At 48.7% G+C, this 10981-nt stretch overlaps 1 long non-coding RNA gene across 1 annotated transcript; it reads right to left on the bottom strand.

The window, feature by feature from the left end:
* Window positions 1-5632: 5632 nt before the first annotated feature.
* Window positions 5633-10135, bottom strand: LOC127913409 (uncharacterized). The gene is made up of 4 exons (XR_008085499.1): window positions 9795-10135; window positions 9647-9720; window positions 7038-7222; window positions 5633-6074 (listed from the first exon to the last, which is right to left on the bottom strand). It is a non-coding gene; the product is annotated as an uncharacterized LOC127913409 (long non-coding RNA).
* Between the last annotated feature and the right edge of the window lie 846 nt (window positions 10136-10981).

The following is a 10981-nucleotide window of genomic DNA, read 5'->3' as shown; positions in this document are numbered from 1 at the left end:
GTAGTGGTAAGGACGATTTTTTTATTTCACCTTTATTTAACCAGGTAGGCTAGTTGAGAACAAGTTCTCATTTGCAACTGCGACCTGGCCAAGATAAAGCATAGCAGTGTGAACAGACAACACAGAGTTACACATGGAGTAAACAATTAGCAAGTCAATAACACAGTAGAAAAAAATGGGCAGTCTATATACAATGTGTGCAAAAGGCATGAGGAGGTAGGCGAATAATACAATTTTGCAGATTAACACTGGAGTGATAAATGATCAGATGGGCATGTACAGGTAGAGATATTGGTGTGCAAAAGAGCAGAAAAGTAAATAAATAAAAACAGTATAAAAACAGTATGGGAATGAGGTAGGTGAAAAAGGGTGAGCTATTTACCTATAGACTATGTACAGCTGCAGCGATCGGTTAGCTGCTCGGATAGCTGATGTTTGAAGTTGGAGAGGGAGATAAAAGTCTCCAACTTCAGCGATTTTGCAATTCGTTCCAGTCACAGGCAGCAGAGTACTGGAACGAAAGGCGGCCAAATGAGGTGTTGGCTTTAGGGATGATCAGTGAGATACACCTGCTGGAGCGCGTGCTACGGATGGGTGTTGCCATCGTGACCAGTGAACTGAGATAAGGCGGAGCTTTACCTAGCATGGACTTGTAGATGACCTGGAGCCAGTGGGTCTGGCGACGAATATGTAGTGAGGGCCAGCCGACTAGAGCATACAAGTCGCAGTGGTGGGTGGTATAAGGTGCTTTAGTGACAAAACGGATGGCACTGTGGTAGACTGCATCCAGTTTGCTGAGTAGAGTGTTGGAAGCCATTTTGTAGATGACATCGCCGAAGTCGAGGATCGGTAGGATAGTCAGTTTTACTAGGGTAAGCTTGGCAGCGTGAGTGAAGGAGGCTTTGTTGCGGAATAGAAAGCCGACTCTGGATTTGATTTTTGATTGGAGATATTTGATGTGAGTCTGGAAGGAGAGTTTGCAGTCTAGCCAGACACCTAGGTACTTATAGATGTCCACATATTCAAGGTTGGAACCACCCAGGGTGGTGATGCTAGTCGGGCATGCGGGTGCAGGCAGCGATCGGTTGAAAAGCATGCATTTGGTTTTACTCGCGTTTAAGAGCAGTTGGAGGCCACGGAAGGAGTGCTGTATGGCATTGAAGCTCGTTTGGAGGTTGGATAGCACAGTGTCCAATGACGGGCCGAAAGTATATAGAATGGTGTCGTCTGCGTAGAGGTGGATCAGGGAATCGCCCGCAGCAAGAGCAACATCATTGATATATACAGAGAAAAGAGTCGGCCCGAGAATTGAACCCTGTGGCACCCCCATAGAGACTGCCAGAGGACCGGACAGCATGCCCTCTGATTTGACACACTGAACTCTGTCTGCAAAGTAATTGGTGAACCAGGCAAGGCAGTCATCCGAAAAACCGAGGCTGTTGAGTCTGCCGATAAGAATTTGGTGATTGACAGAGTCGAAAGCCTTGGCGAGGTCGATGAAGACGGCTGCACAGTACTGTCTTTTATCGATGGCGGTTATGATATCATTTAGTACCTTGAGTGTGGCTGAGGTGCACCCGTGACCGGCTCGGAAACCAGATTGCACAGCGGAGAAGGTACGGTGGGATTCGAGATGGTCAGTGACCTGTTTGTTGACTTGGCTTTCGAAGACCTTAGATAGGCAGGGCAGGATGGATATAGGTCTATAGCAGTTTGGGTCCAGGGTGTCTCCCCCTTTGAAGAGGGGATGACTGCGGCAGCTTTCAATCCTTGGGGATCTCAGACGATATGAAAGAGAGGTTGAACAGGCTGGTAATAGGGGTTGCGACAATGGCGGCAGATAGTTTCAGAAATAGCGGGTCCAGATTGTCAAGCCCAGCTGATTTGTACGGGTCCAGGTTTTGCAGCTCTTTCGGAACATCTGCTATCTGGATCTGGGTAAAGGAGAACCTGGAGAGGCTTGGGTGAGGAACTACGGGGGGCGGAGCTGTTGGCCGAGGTTGGAGTAGCCAGGCGGAAGGCATGGCCAGCCGTTGAGAAGTGCTTATTGAAGTTTTCGATAATCATGGATTTATCGGTGGAGACCGTGTTTCCTAGCCTCAGTGCAGTGGGCAGCTGGGAGGAGGTGCTCTTGTTCTCCATGGACTTCACAGTGTCCCAGAACTTTTTGGAGTTGGAGCTACAGGATGCAAACTTCTGCCTGAAGAAGCTGGCCTTAGCTTTCCTGACTGACTGCGTGTATTGGTTCCTGACTTCCCTGAACAGTTGCATATCACGGGGGCTATTCGATGCTATTGCAGTCCGCCACAGGATGTTTTTGTGCTGGTCGAGGGCAGTCAGGTCTGGAGTGAACCAAGGGCTGTATCTGTTCTTGGTTCTGCATTTTTTGAACGGAGCATGCTTATCTAAAATGGTGAGGAAGTTACTTTTAAAGAATGACCAGGCATCCTCAACTGACGGGATGAGGTCAATGTCCTTCCAGGATACACGGGCCAGGTCGATTAGAAAGGCCTGCTCACAGAAGTGTTTTAGGGAGCGTTTGACAGTGATGAGGGGTGGTCGTTTGACTGCGGCTCCGTGGCGGATACAGGCGATGAGGCAGTGATCGCTGAGATCCTGGTTGAAGACAGCGGAGGTATATTTGGAGGGCCAGTTGGTCAGGATGACGTCTATGAGGGTGCCCTTGTTTACAGAGTTAGGGTTGTACCTGGTTGGTTCCTTGATGATTTGAGTGAGATTGAGGGCATCTAGCTTAGATTGTAGGACTGCCGGGGTGTTAAGCATATCCCAGTTTAGGTCACCTAACAGAACAAACTCTGAAGCTAGATGGGGGGCGATCAATTCACAAATGGTGTCCAGGGCGCAGCTGGGAGCTGACGGGGGTCGGTAGCAGGCGGCAACAGTGATAGACTTGTTTCTGGAGAGAGTAATTTTCAAAATTAGTAGTTCAAACTGTTTGGGTATGGACCTGGAAAGTATGACATTACTTTGCAGGCTATCTCTGCAGTAGACTGCGACTCCGCCCCCTTTGGCAGTTCTATCTTGACGGAAGATGTTATAGTTGGGTATGGAAATCTCTGAATTTTTGGTGGCCTTCCTGAGCCAGGATTCAGACACGGCAAGGACATCAGGGTTAGCAGAGTGTGCTAAAGCAGTGAGTAAAACAAACTTAGGGAGGAGGCTTCTGATGTTGACATGCATAAAACCAAGACTTTTTCGATCACAGAAGTCAACAAATGAGGGTACCTGGGGGCATGCAGGGCCTGGGTTTACCTCCACATCACCCGATACAGTCCTGATATGTGGTGATGCTGTGGAGATATTGAGATACAAGACAATAAAGGACCCAATGAAGAACATACATTCACCTGACAGCTTATTGCACTTTCCATGCAGGTATTGATTGATTGATTATTAATTGATTGATTTATATTATCTGTTTGGTTTCAGACCTTCAGCTTCAGTCTCAGAGGGCCTTGCTGCTCCAGGGACACGAGCACCTGAACAACGCCAGTCAGAGTATAGAGAGGAGTTAGAGCAGATCGCCCGCCGAGACAGACCAGATCGCTGCCGAGACAGACCAGATCGCCGCCGAGACAGAGCAGATCGCCGCCGAGACAGAGCAGATCGCCGCCGAGACAGATCAGATCGCCGCCGAGACAGACCAGATCGCCGCCGAGACAGACCAGATCGCCGCCGAGACAGACCAGATCGCTGCCGAGACAGACCAGATCGCCGCCGAGACAGACCAGATCGCCGCCGAGACAGACCAGATCGCCGCCGAGACAGACCAGATCGGCGCGGACATCATCCAAGAGCTGGGTAATCAGAGAGAACAGCCGAAACTGCATCAGAGACAGAGTGAGTCAGTAGGAAGAGTCTGGTGACATAAGGCTCGGAGTGGGAAGGTATTCAGGAAGCTTCTCCTGGTAGGAGTGCTGATCTAGGATCAGTTTTGTATTGTAGATCATAATGAATGAGATGGACAGATCCTAGATCAGAATGAATGAGATGATATGGACAGATCCTAGATCAGCACTCTTACTTTGAGATGCTTTGTGGATATGGGCCTTGGTGTCAGAACTATGGCAGCCTGGTCCCGAGTCTCTCCCAGCCTGGTCCCGAGTCTCTCCCAGCCTGGTCCCGAGTCTCTCCCAGCCTGGTCCAGAGTCTCTCCCAGCCTGGTCCAGAGTCTCTCCCAGCCTGGTCCAGAGTCTCTCCCAGCCTGGTCCAGAGTCTCTCCCAGCCTGATCCAGAGTCTCTCCCAGCCTGGTCCCGAGTCTCTCCCAGCCTGGTCCCGAGTCTCTCCCAGCCTGGTCCCGAGTCCCTCCCAGCCTGGTCCCGAGTCCCTCCCAGCCTGGTCCCGAGTCTCTCCCAGCCTGGTCCCGAGTCTCTCCCAGCCTGGTCCCGAGTCTCTCCCAGCCTGGTCCAGAGTCTCTCCCAGCCTGGTCCAGAGTCTCTCCCAGCCTGGTCCCGAGTCTCTCCCAGCCTGGTCCAGAGTCTCTCCCAGCCTGGTCCAGAGTCTCTCCCAGCCTGGTCCAGAGTCTCTCCCAGCCTGGTCCCGAGTCTCTCCCAGCCTGGTCCCGAGTCTCTCCCAGCCTGGTCCCGAGTCCCTCCCAGCCTGGTCCCGAGTCCCTCCCAGCCTGGTCCCGAGTCTCTCCCAGCCTGATCCAGAGTCTCTCCCAGCCTGGTCCCGAGTCCCTCCCAGCCTGGTCCCGAGTCTCTCCCAGCCTGGTCCCGAGTCTCTCCCAGCCTGGTCCCGAGTCTCTCCCAGCCTGGTCCCGAGTCTCTCCCAGCCTGGTCCCGAGTCTCTCCCAGCCTGGTCCCGAGTCTCTCCCAGCCTGATCCAGAGTCTCTCCCAGCCTGGTCCCGAGTCCCTCCCAGCCTGGTCCCGAGTCCCTCCCAGCCTGGTCCAGAGTCTCTCCCAGCCTGGTCCCGAGTCTCTCCCAGCCTGGTCCCGAGTCTCTCCCAGCCTGGTCCCGAGTCTCTCCCAGCCTGGTCCCGAGTCTCTCCCAGCCTGGTCCCGAGTCTCTCCCAGCCTGGTCCCGAGTCCCTCCCAGCCTGGTCCCGAGTCTCTCCCAGCCTGGTCCCGAGTCCCTCCCAGCCTATCTGTATATCTAGACCTCCTCCACAACACTGCTTCCTTTAAGGACCGACGCCGGCGATGAGAAGCAGGTACAGGGAGTCAAACATTTAATCAGGAAAAGACATAAAACAAGACAGGAACAACGTCAGTTGAACAGGCAGTTAACCCACTGTTCCTAGGCCGTCATTGAAAATAAGAATTTGTTCTTAACTGACTAGCCTAGTTAAATAAAGGTAAAATAAATAAAAAATTAAAAAAGAAAAGTACACGGGAAAACATGGACATAAGACAATCAATGCTGCAGCAGGGAACAGAACAGGGAACCAGACAGATATAGAGGAGGTAATGACAGAGGTGATTGAGTCCAGGTGAATCCAATAATCGCTGATGTGCGTGACGAGGGGAAGGCAGTTATGGGTAATGATGGCAGGAGGGCGCAATGCTGGGTAGAATGGCGCCCTCGAGCGCCAAGGGGGAAGAGCGGGAGTGACAATTATATCTGTCTATCCAATCAATTCAATTCAAGGGCTTTATTGGAATGGGAAACATGTGTTAACATTGCCAAAGCAAGTGAGGTAGATAATATACAAAATTGAAATAAACAATAAAAATTAACAGTAAACATTACACATACAGAAGATTCAAAAGAATAAAGACATTACAAATGTCATATTATGTATATCTACCTAGACCTCCTCCACAACACTGGTTATATCTGTCTACCTAGACCTCCTCCACAACACTGGTTCTATCTGTCTACCTAGACCTCCTCCACAACACTGGTTCTATCTGTCTACCTAGACCTCCTCCACAACACTGGTTATATCAGTCTGCCTAGACCTCCTCCACAACACTGGTTATATCTGTCTACCTAGACCTCCTCCACAACACTGGTTCTATCTGTCTACCTAGACCTCCTCCACAACACTGGTTATATCAGTCTGCCTAGACCTCCTCCACAACACTGGTTCTATCTGTCTACCTAGACCTCCTCCACAACACTGGTTCTATCTGTCTGCCTAGACCTCCTCCACAACACTGGTTATATCTGTCTACCTAGACCTCCTCCACAACACTGGTTCTATCTGTCTACCTAGACCTCCTCCACAACACTGGTTATATCTGTCTGCCTAGACCTCCTCCACAACACTGGTTATATCTGTCTACCTAGACCTCCTCCACAACACTGGTTCTATCTGTCTACCTAAACCTCCTCCACAACACTGGCTATATCTGTCTACCTAGACCTCCTCCACACCACTGGTTCTATCTGTCTACCTAGACCACAACACTGGTTATATCTGTCTACCTAGACCTCCTCCACAACACTGGCCATATCTGTCTACCTCGACCTCCTCCACAACACTGGTTCTATCTGTCTGCCTAGACCTCCTCCACAACACTGGTTATATCTGTCTATCTAGACCACAACACTGGTTATATCTGTCTACCTAGACCTCCTCCACACCACTGGTTCTATCTGTCTACCTAGACCACAACACTGGTTATATCTGTCTACCTAGACCTCCTCCACAACACTGGCTATATCTGTCTACCTAGACCACAACACTGGTTATATCTGTCTACCTAGACCTCCTCCACAACACTGGCTATATCTGTCTACCTAGACCTCCTCCACAACAGTGGTTATATCTGTCTGCCTAAACCTCCTCCACAACACTGGCTATATCTGTCTACCTAGACCACAACACTGGTTATATCTGTCTACCTAGACCTCCTCCACAACACTGGCTATATCTGTCTACCTAGACCACAACACTGGTTATATCTGTCTACCTAGACCTCCTCCACAACACTGGTTATATCTGTCTACCTAAACCTCCTCCACAACACTGGTTATATCTGTCTACCTAGACCTCCTCCACAACACTGGTTATATCTGTCTACCTAGACCTCCTCCACAACACTGGCTATATCTGTCTACCTAGACCTCCTCCACAACACTGGTTCTATCTGTCTACCTAGACCTCCTCCACAACACTGGTTATATCAGTCTGCCTAGACCTCCTCCACAACACTGGTTATATCTGTCTACCTAGACCTCCTCCACAACACTGGTTCTATCTGTCTACCTAGACCTCCTCCACAACACTGGTTATATCAGTCTGCCTAGACCTCCTCCACAACACTGGTTATATCAGTCTACCTAAACCTCCTCCACAACACTGGTTATATCTGTCTACCTAGACCTCCTCCACAACACTGGTTATATCTGTCTACCTAGACCTCCTCCACAACACTGGTTATATCAGTCTACCTAAACCTCCTCCACAACACTGGTTATATCTGTCTACCTAAACAACACTGGTTATATCAGTCTACCTAAACCTCCTCCACAACACTGGTTATATCTGTCTACCTAGACCTCCTCCACAACACTGGTTATATCTGTCTACCTAGACCTCCTCCACAACACTGGTTATATCTGTCTACCTAGACCTCCTCCACAACACTGGTTATATCTGTCTGCCTAAACCTCCTCCACAACACTGGTTATATCAGTCTACCTAAACCTCCTCCACAACACTGGTTATATCTGTCTACCTAGACCTCCTCCACAACACTGGTTATATCTGTCTACCTAGACCTCCTCCACAACACTGGTTATATCTGTCTACCTAGACCTCCTCCACAACACTGGTTATATCTGTCTACCTAGACCACAACACTGGTTATATCTGTCTACCTAGACCTCCTCCACAACACTGGTTATATCTGTCTACCTAGACCTCCTCCACAACACTGGTTATATCTGTCTACCTAGACCACAACACTGGTTATATCTGTCTACCTAGACCTCCTCCACAACACTGGTTATATCTGTCTACCTCCTCCACAACACTGGTTATATCTGTCTACCTAGACCTCCTCCACAACACTGGTTATATCTGTCTACCTAGACCTCCTCCACAACACTGGTTCTATCTGTCTACCTCCTCCACAACACTGGTTATATCTGTCTACCTAGACCTCCTCCACAACACTGGTTCTATCTGTCTACCTCCTCCACAACACTGGTTATATCTGTCTACCTAGACCTCCTCCACAACACTGGTTCTATCTGTCTACCTCCTCCACAACACTGGTTATATCTGTCTACCTAAACCTCCTCCACAACACTGGCTATATCTGTCTACCTAGACCACAACACTGGTTATATCTGTCTACCTAGACCTCCTCCACAACACTGGTTATATCTGTCTACCTAGACCTCCTCCACAACACTGGTTATATCTGTCTACCTAGACCTCCTCCACAACACTGGTTATATCTGTCTACCTAGACCACAACACTGGTTATATCTGTCTACCTAGACCACAACACTGGTTATATCTGTCTACCTAGACCTCCTCCACAACACTGGTTCTATCTGTCTACCTCCTCCACAACACTGGTTATATCTGTCTACCTAAACCTCCTCCACAACACTGGCTATATCTGTCTACCTAGACCACAACACTGGTTATATCTGTCTACCTAGACCTCCTCCACAACACTGGTTATATCTGTCTACCTAGACCTCCTCCACAACAGTGGTTATATCCGTCTACCTAGACCACAACACTGGTTATATCTGTCTACCTAAACCTCCTCCACAACACTGGTTATATCTGTCTACCTAGACCTCCTCCACAACACTGGTTATATCTGTCTACCTAGACCACAACACTGGTTATATCTGTCTACCTAGACCTCCTCCACAACACTGGCCATATCTGTCTACCTAGACCACAACACTGGTTATATCTGTCTACCTAGACCTCCTCCACAACACTGGTTATATCTGTCTACCTAGACCTCCTCCACAACACTGGTTATATCTGTCTACCTCGACCTCCTCCACAACACTGGTTATATCTGTCTACCTAGACCACACCACTGGTTATATCTGTCTACCTAGACCTCCTCCACACCACTGGTTATATCTGTCTACCTAGACCTCCTCCACAACACTGGTTCTATCTGTCTACCTAGACCACAACACTGGTTATATCTGTCTACCTAAACCTCCTCCACAACACTGGTTCTATCTGTCTACCTAGACCACAACACTGGTTCTATCTGTCTACCTAGACCACAACACTGGTTATATCTGTCTACCTAGACCTCCTCCACAACACTGGTTATATCTGTCTACCTAGACCTCCTCCACAACACTGGTTATATCTGTCTACCTAGACCACAACACTGGTTATATCTGTCTACCTAAACCTCCTCCACAACACTGGTTCTATCTGTCTACCTAGACCACAACACTGGTTATATCTGTCTACCTAGACCTCCTCCACAACACTGGTTATATCTGTCTACCTAGACCTCCTCCACAACACTGGTTATATCTGTCTACCTAAACCTCCTCCACAACACTGGTTATATCTGTCTACCTAGACCTCCTTCACAACACTGGTTCTATCTGTCTACCTAGACCTCCTCCACAACACTGGTTCTATCTGTCTGCCTAGACCTCCTCCACACCAGTGGTTATATCTGTCTACCTAGACCTCCTTCACAACACTGGTTCTATCTGTCTACCTAGACCTCCTCCACAACACTGGTTCTATCTGTCTACCTAGACCTCCTCCACAACACTGGTTCTATCTGTCTACCTAGACCTCCTCCACAACACTGGTTATATCTGTCTACCTAGACCTCCTCCACAACACTGGTTATATCTGTCTACCTAGACCTCCTCCACAACACTGGTTATATCAGTCTGCCTAGACCTCCTCCACAACACTGGTTCTATCTGTCTACCTAGACCACAACACTGGTTATATCTGTCTACCTAGACCTCCTCCACACCACTGGTTATATCTGTCTACCTAGACCACAACACTGGTTATATCTGTCTACCTAGACCACAACACTGGTTATATCTGTCTACCTAGACCTCCTCCACAACACTGGTTCTATCTGTCTACCTAGACCACAACACTGGTTATATCTGTCTACCTAGACCACAACACTGGTTATATCTGTCTACCTAGACCTCCTCCACAACACTGGTTATATCTGTCTACCTAAACCTCCTCCACAACACTGGTTATATCTGTCTACCTAGACCACAACACTGGTTCTATCTGTCTACCTAGACCACAACACTGGTTATATCTGTCTACCTAGACCACAACACTGGTTATATCTGTCTACCTAGACCACAACACTGGTTATATCTGTCTACCTAGACCTCCTCCACAACACTGGTTATATCTGTCTACCTAGACCTCCTCCACAACACTGGTTATATCTGTCTACCTAGACCTCCTCCACAACACTGGTTATATCTGTCTACCTAGACCACAACACTGGTTCTATCTGTCTACCTAGACCTCCTCCACAACACTGGTTCTATCTGTCTACCTAGACCTCCTCCACAACACTGGTTATATCTGTCTACCTAGACCTCCTCCACAACACTGGTTATATCTGTCTACCTAGACCTCCTCCACACCACTGGTTCTATCTGTCTACCTAGACCACAACACTGGTTCTATCTGTCTACCTAGACCACAACACTGGTTCTATCTGTCTACCTAGACCACAACACTGGTTCTATCTGTCTACCTAGACCACAACACTGGTTCTATCTGTCTACCTAGACCACAACACTGGTTATATCTGTCTACCTAGACCACAACACTGGTTATATCTGTCTACCTAGACCACAACACTGGTTATATCTGTCTACCTAGACCTCCTCCACAACACTGGTTATATCTGTCTACCTAGACCTCCTCCACAACACTGGTTATATCTGTCTACCTAGACCTCCTCCACAACACTGGTTATATCTGTCTACCTAGACCTCCTCCACAACACTGGTTATATCTGTCTACCTAGACCACAACACTGGTTCTATCTGTCTACCTAGAC

This window comes from Oncorhynchus keta, chromosome 29 (assembly GCF_023373465.1).
Source record: "Oncorhynchus keta strain PuntledgeMale-10-30-2019 chromosome 29, Oket_V2, whole genome shotgun sequence".
In the NCBI taxonomy this organism is placed as follows: Eukaryota; Metazoa; Chordata; class Actinopteri; order Salmoniformes; family Salmonidae; genus Oncorhynchus; species Oncorhynchus keta.
This window is presented reverse-complemented; position numbering and strand designations above follow the sequence as displayed.